The following is a 16,839-nucleotide window of genomic DNA, read 5'->3' as shown; positions in this document are numbered from 1 at the left end:
ACCATTATCTCAATAATCATAAACTAATTACAAAGTGATTGCTCATCTCAGAAAACCCTTGGCAGAGTTAAATAAAAGTTTCAAAATACACAACTTAGTACCAAAATTAAGGCAGTGTTAGGTTTCTAATTTTGCTATTTACATACTAAATGAATACTCAAAATTCAGTAGCTAATACTAGCTAGGGTTCTAAACAAGACATAGTTAAAATGAAAGTTTAAAAAAGAATCATAAATTTCAGTATCACCATGATGACAGTTTTAGGATTTTAATTTTGACACCCTAGTCTCAAATTTGTATTTGATGTGGTTATATAGCTAGGCAGTACTGAAGTGGAAGTTTCAAAACAAATTAAAATCAAAAGTTAAGAAAAAAATATGAAGGCAATTTTAAGGTGTTTAATTTGGCACTGTAGTTTCAAAATCGTACCTGAAATTTGACAGCAAAGTATCAGATTCATTTATATAACAATATGACTGATCTTTACGTATGGTTTGTGAAACACTTATGCAGTATCACTTCAGAAAACTGCCATGGTCGACTTGAATTGATTAAGGATATCCATTCCTTTCCTTGGCATGATACAAATAAATTACTAAAGTGTAATAGTAACAATGATAAATATAAATGATAAAACCATCATATTACTATGAAACTCTTACAGATTGATTATGGTATAATAAAATTTAGCATTTTCATATTTTTGAAAATGAACTTGTTTTTCTAGCTTAATTTGGGACAATTTGAACATCAAAAAGAATGATGATGCAATGTAAACCATACCAAAAAAAAAGAAAAATCCAAGGGGTGGTAGTGAAAGTCTTTCTAGAAGGATAGCAGCTAATATACATAGAGTGAGTCTTAGAATTAGAAAATCACCATATTTTGATTCCCCTCCCCAAGGGGTGACAAAACCATTGGTAGACAGTGGTTGGGAAACAGAATAGTCTCAGGATATCACTCCATAGATTTATTTATTAATTAAAGGATAAAATGTGCTTTGAGAGAGAAAGCTGTTACCATCTTTACTAAATAGGAGAGCCTGACAATGTCTGAAGTTTATCTAAATGGGATTCCTGATGAAATGTTTGTTGTGAATCTAATCACACAGAGACTTGTCCGACAATTCCAGATTTTTTGGATTTTCTGCAGGACTATTTGCCAGGACGTTTCAAAGGATTCCAGGAGAGAATATTGGTGTCCATGGCATGATTCCTCACCTCTTACCGTCTGTTCTCTGACCTGGCCTGCATGACTCTCTTTGTGGTAGTTAGAGTGTGGTATGTACCACTGAGGCCCACACCTATTGCTGTATGTGTTGTTTGGGAAATTGTCATCTTCCAGGGCTGTGTGATAAAAGAAGAGCCATGGGGAAATGTCTTTTCCAAATTTAATCTTTACATTATTAGAAAATATTTTAATGACCTGTTTTCAGATATTTTCTTGTAATTTTCCATTTTCATGTATTTATTCTGACACCTTATTTTATCTTGTATTTGTAATCACTAAGGTGTTAATCTTGTAATATTAATATTACATGATTTAAACTAGGAAGAATCTGTTTTCTATTACAAATGAATAGGGGATAATTTAAGTATAGAAAGTAATATTTTCTATATAGAGCCATTTCACTCTCTGTAATCTCCTGAATTCTAATTCCCACTGTAGTGAGCTATAACTTTGGAAATCAGTTTTCTTAAAATCAATTTTAAGTCTATTTTTCTAGATCTAAAGACATAAAGCTAAAAGTTCCTCTTGAAAAGAAGCAGTTACGTTTATAACTTGAAACAAACGTCAAAACTCACATCATACTGAAAAACAAGGGAGATGTCTTTTCTTGAGGAGAGACTTCTCTGCAATTAAACAGCTCATCACATGTTTGGAGTACACAGACAATACACTTCTTTTTTAGTGTAGAATTCCTCTTTTTGCTTGTAGAATTGTCACTGGTATGGAGGTTATACAGGGGAAGCAGTGGAAAATGTAGCCAATACTAGGAATGCTAGGAAGTGTCTAAACTTCATCTTTTCTCTTGCTCATTTGCCCTTAGCGGGTGACTGTGGAAGAGGTTGGGCTAGGAAGAGATTGCTTCTCTTACTGTATTTAGTTCATACTTCCTATCTGGGTATTTGGCAATAAATGACTCATTCTCTTTGTTTGTCCTAGTGTTGAAAAATTTTCCCATATGCCAGAGACAAAATGTTACAATGACACAATGTGAAATTGTAAAAAGTAGAAAAAGATGAGGTATGGACATAGTGAATGGAAGTTCAGCCCTTTAAAACTATTGGCAGAGTAGATTTTACATAGGCTTCAATTAAGTAGACCTGAATGTAAATTCTAGTTCTGCAGCTTAAGTGACTTTAGTCAAGTGATTTAATCTCTTTAAGATTTAGTTTACTTATTATAGGATATAATAATATAATTTTTCGTATGAGGTATTAGTTGAAATAGTATAAGTACATTGTAGCATACAATGATCCCCTAATAAATATAGGTTATCATTAATCCATTGCTAGGAAAATAAAAATGCACCAGGGAACAAGTGATATAACTGTCTTATTGATAACAGGGGATGGATTCTTGTGGACAAAAAATTTAGAATTGAATTTTCAAGGGGTCATCTCTTTCACCAGGTGTAATTAGGTTTACAAATAATGGTAACAAATAATATGTCTGCTTATCTTCTTAAACCAGCATCATGTAACATTAATTAATAAACAGAATTCAGTGTATTTGCGGGGCATTTTATATTTTATGGAATCATTTGTATTATCACCTTCACAATGCTTGCCACATTCTCAGACCACCTATTATGTTATTTTCTTAGCATTTTTCTTAAAATTTACTTATCTTTTTAAAAACTTCATTGAAGTATCACTTAAGCACATAATTTGTAAAATCATGGGTTTGTTGTGCAAGTTATGTTTTTCTAATGCACTCTAAAACAAATACTTTAAAAGAGTTACACTTATAGTCCATATACCACCCATAATCATCTCAAGTACTTCCAGTGAGATGTTACTGCACTTTGGAAAACACTAACATACATTATCCTCCTTAGTTTTTATAATAGTTAAATGAGGTGAATAGAGAAGGCATAAAGATGAGAAGAGCAGGCTCATGGATAAAATATCATAGTAAATTTCCAGAACTGGTCCTGATACTCATGCTTTCTTTAGGTCAACCCAGTGCTTTTTTACCATAATTAATACCAACTTCTTTAAGGAAACTTAGAGCTAAAAGTAAAGTAAAATTTTATATATTTAGACCTGACTGTTTTGTGGTAACTTGAATATAGGTCAATCTGAAAAAAAAAAAAAAGAGGAAACAAAGAAACTGAGAGCAGATTACCAAGTTGTGGTAGGTTAGCCTAAGATAGCTGCTGGTTATCTTAGCCTTCTAGTATTCACAGCTTTGTGTAATCCCCTCCACTTGAGTAGCTTGCTCCTACCGATAGAATACAGCAGTAGAGTAGATGTCACCTCTTTGATAAGTTTGCAGAAGATTGTGACCTCTGTCTTGCCAGAGTACTTCCTCTCTTGCTGGTTTTGATGAAGCAGGCTGACATAGGAGAGAGACTCATATGGCAGGGACCTGAGGGCAACCTGTGGCCAACAGAAAGCAGTAAACAGATGCGCTTAGTTCAACATCCTTCAAGGAAATGAATCCTACCAACAGTCAGGTGTGTTAGCTGGGAAGCAAATGTTTCCCTAAGGGAGCTCTCAGATGAGGTCCCAGCCTTGGTAGACACCTTAACTGCAGCCTTGTGGGAGACTGTGAAGCAGAGCTGTTCTCAGAATCCATAGGTGTTTTAAGCTATGAGGCTTTTTTTTTGAGGGAGAAGTGATTATTTGTTATTCAGCTATATATAAGTATACAAGAGTCATTCCAGAAATGATTCAGTGGAGGTAGAATCGTGGCTGTGGATCCCAGGCACTTGGAGTTGTAATAGAATCGTGACATCTAACACTGGACACCTTTTCTTTCTCTCTTATTCTCCCATTTTTCTCCTTTCCCTCTTTCCTTCCCTCCTTCCTTTCATTCCTTCTACTTTTTTTTCTGTATTTTAAATTAATAGAGCAGCTGGAACCAGAAAAGCAATGTCTGTATCTACAAAATGTCATTATTCATACTTTGTATCCACAATGCCTTACCTAGGGCTTCCTGCCTAAGAGGTGCATCTGTAGCAGGTGCTCAACAAAAGCATGGCTGTTGGAATTACTGAATCACTGTGGAGTTATTCAATGTTGTCCACGCCATTTTGAGTTTCCATTTTTTATTTATGGGAGTGTCTTTTCTTTTAAAGAGGTTTGTATACTCATTTTCTCTCTCTCTCTTTTCCTCCACAGGCAATTTATAGCACTGACCTGTCATCAATAGCACTTGCTGTCTTGGATGTGGAGATAATTTTTCTTGCCAGGATTCCCTCTACAAAATTAAAAATATTGGGCCCTGGGAAATAATATTCATGCTTTAAATTGTCTTTTCTATTCACTACACCAAGGGTCTCCAGCCCTTAGGCCACAGACTGTGGCCTTTGTGTAGTGAATAGAAAAGACAATTTAAAGCATGAATATTATTTCCTTGTGCCCAGTGTTTTTAATTTTGTACTGGCCCATGGCCTGTTATAAATCAGGCTGCACAGCAGAAGGTGAGCAGCAGGTGAGCAAGCGTTACTGCTGGAGTTCTGCCTCCTGTCAGATCAGCGGTGGCATTAGATTCTCATAGAAGCACAAACCCTATTGTGAACTGCACACACAAGGGATCTGGGTTGTGTGCACCTTAGGAGAATCTAACTAATGGCTGATGATCTGAGAGGAACAGTTTCAACCCAGCCCTCTCCTCCTCACCATCCCCCCACCCCGCAGAAAAATTAACTTCCACAAAACCAGTTCCTGGTGCCAAAAAGGTTGAGGACCACTGCAGCACTACACTACCTAAAAGATTTTCACTTTCACAGTGTTGTTTGCTTCTGTTTTACATGCACAAGTAGCTAAAGCTAGCCTTCTGGTAAATGGAGGCGCAGAGCAGGTGGTGGGGGAGGAGTACATACGGACAAATTTGAATCACAATTTCCTCACTGTATGCCAGCAAAATTTAATAATAGCACCTAAACATACACATGTATATGTAAATGAGTCATACTATAAAAACTTTTCACAAGTGCTGGCAAGTCAGATGGCAGACTTACCCCGAAACCTGCCACTCCAATAAAAACCTCATAATTAAAAACAAGGCTGTCCATAAAGTGTAACATATAATAACAATTATTTGCAACTGGTACAAGGCTAGATTAGAAAGTTAAAACTTATCTTTCTCTGATAAAAATGTTTTTCCTATACAGTATGCAGATTATCAACCATACTTTGAGTACTGAGATGCCACTTGCTCCAACAATCAACACCTGCTGCCTTTGGTCCAAGAAGAGACTGAGGTGATACAGTTTCACCTGTTTTATAAGAACAATACTGGTGTTTGCCATCTATTGACAGAGTGCCTACTACGTGCCACATGCTTTGTTGGCACTGAATGTGCTTTCTCATTCCATTTTCTTTACACTCAATGAACAACCGACTACATTTATATTGCACTGAGGCTTAAAGTGGTTTACTGACTTGCCTAAGATTATACAAGTAGTAGGTGGCCAAAGCAGGGTTTGAACCCAAGTATGCTTGATTCCCCAAACTAGGCTTTTTAAAAAAACCAAAGGTGTAACTTTGATAAAAGACATGAAGTTAATGAATATATGAAAGCTGGTGAATAGCTACAGTGTGGCCTTAGGCCCGATCCTGTTGAACATGCATTAGGATAGATAGGTGAAGGTTCTTCTCTGCTGCTACTTGGTTCTCAATTGGTTATTACCTGATGTGCTTTCCACATTAAAATTCTATTATTTTGGCCTATAAATTCACCCACCCAGGCTTGGCTAAACAATGAAACCCTGAAATTTGGCATGTCGTTTTTTCAGAGTGCCTCTATGGTAGGTGTTCAGAATGAAAATAGAATTAATAGTTTTGTGAAGCTATAGCACTACTTTTTCATTATGTTCCTCCTTGACTTTCTGCCTTATGTGTCTACTTTGGTGAGATATCCTGGGAGAGATTAAGGTGAAAAGAAGCTGAAGTTAGGATTGGGGAAGAGATGAAGCTGTCGATAAAATTCAAATTCTTATATCCCGAAATGCAACTATTCATTCTCCAACTTGGTTTTAAAGGAGTGAAAGAAAGCTCTGTGCATGAACAGAATGTCTTAGGGTAGCTGTTAATAAAAAAATTGATGTCAGTGAACTCCCATTTCTTAGAATTTCATCATTCTTTGAAAGTATTTATCATACTCAATCTTTTAAAGAAAATCCTTAATGACATACTATAGTGTAGAAGTTGGCAAACATTTTCTATAGAGGTCCTGATAGTAGCTTGTGTTGCTTTTGTTGGCCATAGAGTTTCTGTCACAACTACTCACCTCTGCTGTTGTAGTAAAGACTCAGCCATAGACAACACATGAATGAATATCTATGTTCCAATAAGACTTTTTAAAATAAAATTAGGCAGCAAGACAGATTTGACATAAGGCTCATAATTAGCTGATCTGTGGTATAGTGAAAGGAGTTCAACTAGAGTTTGATTATGGCTCTGCCATTCTAGTTGGGTATTTTCAAGAAAGCTATTTAATTTAGATTTGATGTAGTTTTCTTATATGTGAAATGGTGATAATAAAACATACTTCACAAGACTATTAGGAAGACTAAGCTATGTAGCTAAATAGAGCAAAATATCTGGCACCTAATAGATGCCTAATAAATGGTGACTATAATGATTATTATCATTACTGTATTATTGTAAACATTTCTCTTAGGTTTTTTAGGTTGTTTATTGTCTAATGCATTTAGAGAAAATAAGTGCTGTTGAAGGCAGCTGGAACTGCTTGGCTGGCTTATCATTGAAGGTCTAGTTCTTGTTGGTGCTTATTTCATAATTAGGAAACTAATTCTTTTGAAAAGAACTTGAAGCGGAGCAACAAGAACTCAGAGAGAACTAATACCATCCTCTCTCAGTTCTTATTGCTCTACTTCAAGTTCTTTTGAAAAGAATTACATAGATATGGGTACATGTGTTTGCTTTATTTCTTTATTTTCCTTGTTAGGTAATCGTGAATATGTTGATTGGTGTCAAATATGGGTCTCACCTTATCCCTATGACAGTAAGCTTCTATTGACTTGAATTCAGACTATCCCTGGTGGCCCTGTAAGTGGGAAAGTCTGGGTGTATCTAGCTTGGTCTGTGGTGCCAGGAGGGGGTGGATGCACCTGTTCTACTTGTGGAATGTTGGCACCAATCTAGTGGTTGCTTCTCCAAGTATTTGCCTGTGTCTGCTTTGTGAAAGGTCACTGGTTGATTTGAGCTACTGGGCTGTTTATGCCACATCCTGTGCATGCCACACGGCTTTCTTTCTGTGTTGTTTCTAGAGATAAGTTTGGCTCATAGAAGTCAGACTCTGTGACTTATCATTATAGATTTTTCTAGAAGGAGAATAGGCCATGATTACATCTGAGGATCTTGAGTCATTGAAGACATGTACTGAATTAAAGATAATTTTTTGACTAAAGGAGAAAATTGCATCAATCACAGTGAAGGAGAAGCCATGATACAGGGCCTGGAGTGTTGTCTTAGCCACAGATGTAAGGACTACAGTTAACAGACAACTTTCAGTTTCCGCTATTGGAAGGGATGGTCAGTCTTTCCCTTTTCTCTTTTCTTGACCTCCATTTTTCACCTTTATTTTTCTCTCCTTTCTTATGAAGAATAAAGACAAATGATAGCAGATTTACCTTAGGCTGTTATGGGGCAGGGAATCCATTTAATAACAAAAGCTAGGTCAAAAGTCTCACTTTTCTCCTTTTGAATTGAAATAATATTGTGCATGGGTTAATTAGATTGAATGCTGTAAACATGAAGATAATGCTTGCAAAGTAGCTACAGAGAAAGAAGAATCCTGAAACAACCAGTAGTGTTTAGGACAAATAGTGTAAGTCTTCACACACTGCACATTTGGATAATACTGTAAGACACAATTTTTTGATAGGTTAAATAGCAAATATAAGTCCCCCGAAATTATAAAAAAATTGTCATTAGAATTCTAGAGGTATAACATAACAGTGTGTAAGTTGCATCAAATAACAAAGTTAGTCTATAGCCTAAATTATTTCCTCCTGTTTTTTTCACTTCTATGCATATTTTTTTACTTCCATGCTAGAGTTACCTCATTCTTTCAAAATTATGAGATATTCTATAATTTATTTATATTCCCCTATTAATATATTTTTAGCTTATTAGTTTACTTAAAAAGATTTATATTTGCTTATGTAATGGCAGAGTTAGGAGTCACATGTCCATTTAACAGAGTTAGGAGTCACATGTCCATTTAACAGGTAGTGTATTCTTCTGCAACTTCTCTGCCTTCATGCAAACCTTTGAGAATGATCTCTTGAAACAAGGCTAAAATGCCTTTGAAGAGATATAGATGTTCATATCTACTTTGTGTCTATTTCCATGACTTAGCTGCATTAGAGGCCCAGCTCTATAGTGTAACTCAAAATCCACCAAAACTAATACCGTGCTTAGGTTCTGGTCAAACAAGTTGCCATTAATCTAGATGTAGGATGGGACTGAAAGGTAGCTCTTCCACACCCTGATATCAATGTACCAATTTTTTGCATTCTTTCTCCCCTTCTTCCTTTGTCACCCTCATATAATTATTCGTGTCCGTGTCTGGCTTCCTCATTGCTCTGAGGGCAAGGATCATGCATGCCTTATTCATATTTGTATTATTCAAGGCTTCTACTATGGTTTCTACTATGGGGCCTGGCCTAAAGTGATTGTTGAAGAAGTGTGTGTTAGAGAAATCATACATAAGCTAGAAATTCTCATTTGGATTTCTGTATCTGAACAACTTTCAGCTTCTTTGGTGGGATGAAGAAGAAAGATGGGGTTTAAAGTACATACTGTTCAGTATTACTGTAGAATTTAATAGCTTCCATGCAAGTGCAGTCCTCTGTAGTTTCCCAGTGTTAATCTCACTTCTATCTGTAGCCATGTCTCAATGCTGGGCGACTCTCTTCTGGCGTGTTTCGGCAAGACTCTACCTCATTTGTGTAATGTACATTGGCTTCTAGTTTCCACAGGAATTGTTTATATGCATTTAATTTTAGCTCTTGGGCTATAACATGTCATTGTTCTTTTTACTTATCTCCTCTTACTTTTGGAAACAGGACAGGCATCTTCAATACTTGCTGTTCCTGTTTGGTATGCTCTTAGATTAATTTTAGCTTTGCTCTTCAGCTTTCATGATACCTCAGAACATTTTTCAGTCATATTTCCTGTATAAGAAAATACAGACTATGTCACTTTGTACTTCCACAAAGGGAAGTACAGATTGAGGGGCATAGTTTAATTCTTTCAGGGAGCTCATATTTTGGTGTGAACGGAAATTAAAGCAAGGTATTTGGATTGTTTATCTCATTCGATTGTTCTATATTCAATTTAGAGGATAACACATTAAGCTCTTATTCAGTTTTATTTATTACGGTCATAGTGAATCTGGAAAAAATATATCTGGGGCTTAGTTTTCATATTTAGGGGAAAATGAATACCCTAGAGAATAATAATAAACATTAGATAAAACAATGTTTTCCTAAGAGTAGGCAATGAAAAACTGAAGATATTCAAAGCAGTCTTACACAAGTGCTTTGAAAAGTCTCTTGCACAATTCTATTTCTTTATAGTACTTACACAATCATATTTCATAATGACTTTCTATAAACAATGTTCTTGACAAGGAGCTTAAGGATACATAACTAAAGGAAGCACTTTTGGGAGAAAAAACTTTTATATTTGCTTATTTGTACACTACAACAGACATAAAACTATGGACTTTTTCAGTGCAATTTTCATATGTCAGTTCGAGAGGAGACAGGAAATGTGAAACACTGTAGGAGGTATGAGTTTGCCACCTAGAGGAGAGAGCTGAAATTCAACGGTTCTCCAATTTTTTTAGTATAATTCACTAATTTATTTATTTACTCATTTAATTATTCAAAAATAATTATCTGCCAGGCTTAACTATTTTGCCAGTGCATATTTGATAAATCTGTTCAAGATTTATGAGCTCAAAGAAACCACAAACTCTATCTTACTTTAATTGCTCAGCTGCCTCTTTAAAAAACCTTTTAAGTGAGTACAATACAAATATCTGAACAATTCTAAATATCCATACTTAGGATGGATATTACTTTTAGCTCTTGCGCTGTAATAAAACTTTATTCTTTTGTACTAATTCTGTATTTTTTCTTTTTTAATGTTTAGGAAACAAGTTGGATATGGACAAGATGTAATTTCTTCTGTCAAGGAACTCATAGGATAATAGGTTAGTGATAGAGACCAACAATGCCGATACATTTTTAATGACAGAGATTATGTCTAGAAAAAAATCCATCGTTTGGTAAAGACAAAGTATGCATATGTATTCCTTTGTTTCAATTACTTTAAAGTTAAAAAACAATTATTTATCTCCTTTTGTACCACAAGCAATATCTGGTATAGTGTATGCATAGTAAGTCTTTAAGAAATAGTAATTTCCTTGTTGACTTGATTATTTTGGAGTAGAACTTAGTCTAGAAGAGATCCTAATATTCGTTTATGTGCGAACATTTTTAATTAGGACATGGAAATTTTTTCCTTGTCAATATTTATTTTTAATGGGTTTAGAATTTTAGAAAATGGGTTTAGGGATTTAGAAATTTATTTACTAAATAATTCTAGGGAACAGTACCTTAAAAATATTTAAGATGACAAAAACTGAAAACCACATCTAATTTGTTAAGGCCAAGAATCATTAAAAAGGGATCCAAGGCTTTAGACTTTGTTGCTCAGTGGAACTAGAATCATGAATACTTACTCAGAGGAAGCCATCTCATCTTAGTGGTTTAATCTCCTGTGAGTTTCCCATGTTCTCTCCCTGCAAGGACCACCTCATATCCCTCAGTAGTCCTGTCTTTATGAAACTGGTATCCTTTTTCTTTTAGCTTTTGTCCTTTACCTTCCTGTGGCAATAAGAGTCAATTCTCCATATATAAATAGTCACGATTTTAGCTGTATCTTAATTGTGCAACATCTGTTTACTCTGTGTTTAACATCTGTGTGGATAGCAGTGTTGTAATATTTTGATTGTAAGCTTCTAGGAGGTGGAGGCCAGAATTGTTTTCTCCATTTTTAGAATGAGAAAATACAGATCACCACAATCAAAGTAGAATGGCAGCTTATAGTAGATATTTGGATAATTTATATAGTCTCTTAAAAAAACAGATTATAGTAAGAAGTGGCTGAGCAATTAGCTACAGCACACTGCATAGTTTTTCTGACCTCTTAGCTCCCAAATAAACTTTGCCAAATCTTCAGGCCTTCAACATTTTTTCACTCCATTTGTTATGGGCTGAATTGTGTTTCCCCCCAAATTCCAGTATTGAAGTCCTAACTCCTAGTGCTTCAGAATGTGACCTTATTTGGAAACAGGGTCATTGCAGATATAATTAGTTAGGATGAGATCTTACTAACATAGGAGAAGCTTCTAATCATGGTGTCCTTATAAAAAGGAGAATTTTGGCCATGGAGACATGCACTGGGAGAATGTTGTCTGAAGACTGGAGTTATGCTGCTACAAGTCACAAAATTAACAGAAGCTAGGGAAGAGACCTTCAACAAATTCTTCCCTGTAGCCTTGAGGGAGAGGATGGGCCTGCCAACTCCTAATCTTAGACATCTAGCTTACAGAGCTGTGAGACAGTTTCTCTTTTTAGGCCACTCAGTTTGTGGCACTTCGTACAGCAGTCCTAGAAGACTAACCCATCACTCTAACTGTTGATCAAGCAAGATTCTATGATCATGTATTATCTTGTTTATTCCTTATCAGCATTCTTTGGTGTTATTAGTGCCATCTCTATACAAATTAGGAAATGGAGCCTCACAGAAATTAAATGACAAGTTCAAGGTGTCATGGCTATTTCATTATAGTGCCAGTGTTTGAACACAAGTCAATTTGACTCCAAAGCATCATCACTGTACTCAATTCTAGTTCAATTCAGATGTTCACAAACAACCAGACTGTAGTGGAGATGTGGGTGGTAGGTTGAGAAGGAGATCATAACCAACATCAGACTGTCAATGAAGCAGGCTGAGAGAAGTTTTATGAAGCCAAGTAACTGTGCAGGGTACACTAGAGATGGTCAGATTGTTCATATATGTGGATTTCCTGTCTTCTGAGGAATGAACTCCTTGGTATTCCTGAGTTAGGCCAGTTTAGGCAAGAGTAAACAGAAGGTAAACAGAAGGCTGTAGACTGTGTGTGTGCATGAATGCCTCCTTTGCAGCTAGGTGTCTAACATCATGAACAGCCACACTCATGTGAATACAGAGATACACAGTTTACACATTAATGCAACATAAAACTCTCATGCAGTCTGATTTCATCTTATTGACATTTCTGTCAGACAGAGTCAGTATTAGCATCTTAATTATATAAATGAGGAAACTGAAATTTCAGGAGGTTCCCTGACTTCCCAGGCCACACAGTAAGCTTTGGTGCCAGAATGTATCTCTAGGCTTTCTCATTTCAAGATAGTACTTTCTCAGTTCTTTATACTATTCTCACTGCCTGTAAATCAGATTTGGTTTCTCTGACTTTTCTTAGTCACTTCTGTGGTTTCATACCACTCCCTCTCTCTCACTAAACAACTGCCTGCAAAAGTAAAAAATCCCATAAAAACGGAAAACAAATGTACCAGAAAGGTTGATGGTATAAGAGATAAAACTAGGATAAAGAGAAGGTGTGTTGCAAAGTGGTGTCCTTTAATGCAACAGAGAAGTATTTGGGAGAAAAAGAAAATAGAGAAAAACAGACAATCTGAAGCAGTGAGAAGAGCAAATGCTACAGATATACCTGAACCTCTTTAGTAGGTGTGATCCTGAAGAGTTGGGTATAACAGCAATGAACAAAAATGAAGTGCACTGTAGAAATTGTCTAGCTGTTGAGATCCTACTGTGAGCTATTTTTCAAAGTGAAAACTCCAATCAACTCTAGCTTATTTACAGAGAGGACTTTGCCCCACTGTACCCAGAAAGTTTCTTGACAATATTACACATGCATGGTAACCCTGAGACGATTTTTATTTACTGGGAAAACATATAAAAGGGAACATTAAACTTTGTCTAGTTCTACTGCATAAACATGTGATAATGTGCATGATTACCTTCTATTGTAAATGGAAAGAGTTAAGCTCTCTTAATCTGCTGCTGAAGGGTGAAAACACTTTCTCAGGGCTTTGAACCTCAGTTGAAATCTTTCTGAAAAAACACTACAGACTGTATCTTCTTTACATTTGAAGATACTTTACGTAAGAAACTAAAGCAGTTTGATGTATGTTTTCACCTACTTGAGAAGGAAACTCACAGACTCCAAAGCAACTGTTGTCTGTTTTGAGAAAAGAAGTTCAGAAATCACCAGAAGCAATAGGGAGTGGCTTTGATTCCTGTTCTTTTATTTATGGGTAGCTAAAGTTCATATTTCTCAATATACTATAATCTCAGTATAATTGGCCAAATTCCATGGTAGATAATTAGATCTAGCTTACCAGGGCAGATTTGGAAGATGAGAGCAGTCACACTGTTCTGGGAATATGTTAGCCAAGTTTAGTATGTTTTACATGAGTTGACAGACTCACCCCTCTTGCTGAAGGACTAGCCCAGCAGGTTCTACGGGTGAGATCACTGCTAGCTCATTCATTGCTGGGCCTGGTAGGCAGAAGAGGCCAAGAAATAAATAAGGTGAATTTGGGCTTCAGAAGTTCTCTTTCCTATTTTCTTTCCCAAACCCTTTCTTCCAGCTGTCTAGGGGCTGAAACATTTATTCATACATTTATTAACTAACTCAACAAATACTTACTGACCATGCTTCAGGCACTGGGCACTAGAAATATAAGAATGAACTAGACATTTTCTGCCTTCAGGGTTCTATGAACAAACAATTATAATACTCAGTGAAAAATATTACAATTCACAAAGCTCAGTAATCCAAATCCTTATTATGTCTGTCTTTAAAAAGCAGAAAGTGAAAAATGCTCTTTAAAAAAGGATAGCATAGAAATGTATTTATGCATTGCAACAGATAAAATTAATAAATGCATGAGGACTGGTTCATCTGTCTGGTTGTGAGTTAAGAATAAATCCCACCCTCCCTAAAGTATTCAGATTCCACCTTGCCCCACGGTCACCACAGTGGCACAACGGAAGCTCCAGTCTATTCATACTGTCTTTGGGTGTCTTCAGAGTGTTGTTTCACAAATACTCAGACCCAACAGTAATATTTTAAAAATTGTACATAATGTTAACCTTGGCATTGTTACATTAAAGAAAGCAAAACAGATATCACTGAATTTATTTCTTAAAAAAAGTTATGTTTCTGCAAAGTTTCTTAAATTCTGACTCTTGCCACACAAGCATACAAGAATGGCTATACTTAAACCCTTCTAATCAATTATACCCATATATATATGACTGAATGATAAGTTTTCATGACTATGAAATATATACATGTTTGGAGAATCTATTTACAAGAGATAATCCTATTAATAGCTGTCATTGTAACACTGTTTATGCAGTAATTGTAATTCCATCTGTTTTTATTTTTAGCATCTTCCTCCTGATCCCCCAAATTGTAAGGTGCTATCAGGTGTGTATTTTATTTGGTTTTGATGCTTTAGGTTATCTGTAGTTATAGTAGCCATATCAATTATTCATTTAGCAAAAATTTATTGAGTGTTACTATGTGCTTAGATTTTTCCAATATTGTGAAGGATGATTGGCTAAAATTTTCCCACTTTTATTAGTAATTTGGGAGTTTTTTCTTTCCATGGATTTTAGTCACTGGTAAAGGCTGTCTCATACTCATAGGTTTTTCTCTACTAAGAAACATGATGTTGAATAAGGTATGAATTATAACTTAAGGCTTTTTCACATTCTCTGCCATTATATGATTTTTTTTTCTTATGAAGACTATGTGTCCTCAAGAAATGTATAATCTAGCAGGTGAAAGATTTGCTTCTTTCAAAATGTGACTCTAATTCCCCTACTCCTTACATTGTGAAAGCAGTTGTTTATGCTTTATTTCATTGTTTTCCAAACTGTGGTTATTTATGTACCATCCTCATGATTATGCTATTCACATACTACCTGTACTGTTATGCTTCTGAAAATATACCATGATTTTAAATTTAATTAAATTTGTTTAATAATAATATCTGTTAAATCACTAGGTTGATGTGCTAGTTATAAAATTTAAATATACTTTAATATAAATATGTTACTACTAAATTATTTTTTTGTCTGTATGTATCCAAAATCTTGCCTTTAGTACTACACTTATGCTTTGGGAAGGTGTACCCATGATAGCCACCTTCAAGAATGAGTAATGGCATTTATATAGCCAACAAACATATAAAAAAAAGCTCATCATCACCGGTCATTAAAGAAATGCAAATCAAAACCACATTGAGATACCATCTCATGCTAGTTAGAATGGCGATCATTAAAAAATCAGGAAACAACAGATGCTGGAGAGGATGTGGAGAAATAGGAATGCTTTTATACTGTTGGTGGGAGTGTAAATTGGTTCAACTATTGTGGAAGACAGTGTGGCGATTCCTCAAGGATCTAGAAATAGAAATACCATTTGACCCAGCAATCCCATTACTGGGTATATACTCAAAGGGTTATAAATCATTCTATTATAAAGACACATACACATCTATGTTTATTGCAGCATTGTTTACAATGGCAAAGACTTGGAACCAACCCAAATGCCCATCAATGATAGACTGGATAAAGAAAATGTGGCACATATACACCATGAATACTACACATCCATAAAAACGGATGAGTTCATGTCCTTTGCAAGAACATGGATAAAGCTGGAAACCATCATTCTCAGCAAACTGACGTAAGAACAGAAAACCAAACACCACGTGTTCTCACTCATAAGAGGGTGTTGAACAATGAGAACACATGGACACAGGGAGGGGAACATCACACACAGTGGCCTGTCGGGGGTAGGGGGGTTAGGGGAGGAATAGCAAGGAGTGGGGGGACTGGGGAGGAATAACATTAGGAGAAATACCTAATGTAGATTACGGGGTGGTGGATGTAGCAAACCACCATGTCACATGCATACTTACATGTTCTGCACATATACCCCAGAACTTAAAGTATAATAATAAAAAGTAAATAATTTAAAAAATTAAAAAAGATTGAGTAATGTCAAAAGAAAATAAATGCAGCAATAATGATGGTGACCATAGCAATGGTAATAAGACCTATTATTTATTGAGGACTTTACATATGTCATTTAACTTTATCTTATTTTATCTTCAAAACAACTTTCAGTCATGAATATTAGAGAAATATCAGGCAAAAGGACAGGAAAGAAGGAACAGTGGAAGTGAAACTGTTTTGCCTGGGGCAGCTATAACTAACACAATATGATATTTTAGTATTTGTACTTTTTTTTAAAGTCAGCTGAGATTACACACCTGTTTATTTTATAAAAATTTGGATGTGATGTTGGCAGATTAACATAATAATCTTTAGCAATTATTATGGAACAAATTAATTAAAAATTGTAAAATGCTTAGAAACAGAGTAGAATATCCTAGGTGTTTCCTATAATTAAATTATAAAATGATTGCTCTGATTATTTTTCATAGTAGTTCAATTAAAGTGTGACTTTGGGTCT

The 16,839-nt window shown here is 35.5% G+C and overlaps 1 long non-coding RNA gene across 1 annotated transcript; it reads left to right on the top strand.

Moving 5' to 3' along the window:
• The first annotated feature begins 5,315 nt into the window (after nt 1–5,315).
• On the top strand, nt 5,316–16,041 carry LOC135274898 (uncharacterized). Its single transcript, XR_010342632.1, has 3 exons — nt 5,316–5,437; nt 14,742–14,781; nt 15,871–16,041. It is a non-coding gene; the product is annotated as an uncharacterized LOC135274898 (long non-coding RNA).
• Nucleotides 16,042–16,839: the final 798 nt, after the last annotated feature.

This window comes from Aotus nancymaae, unplaced genomic scaffold, assembly GCF_030222135.1.
Source record: "Aotus nancymaae isolate 86718 unplaced genomic scaffold, 86718_ANA_hifiasm-v0.15.2.pri h1tg000003l, whole genome shotgun sequence".
NCBI classification, from domain to species: domain Eukaryota; kingdom Metazoa; phylum Chordata; class Mammalia; order Primates; family Aotidae; genus Aotus; species Aotus nancymaae.
This window is presented reverse-complemented; position numbering and strand designations above follow the sequence as displayed.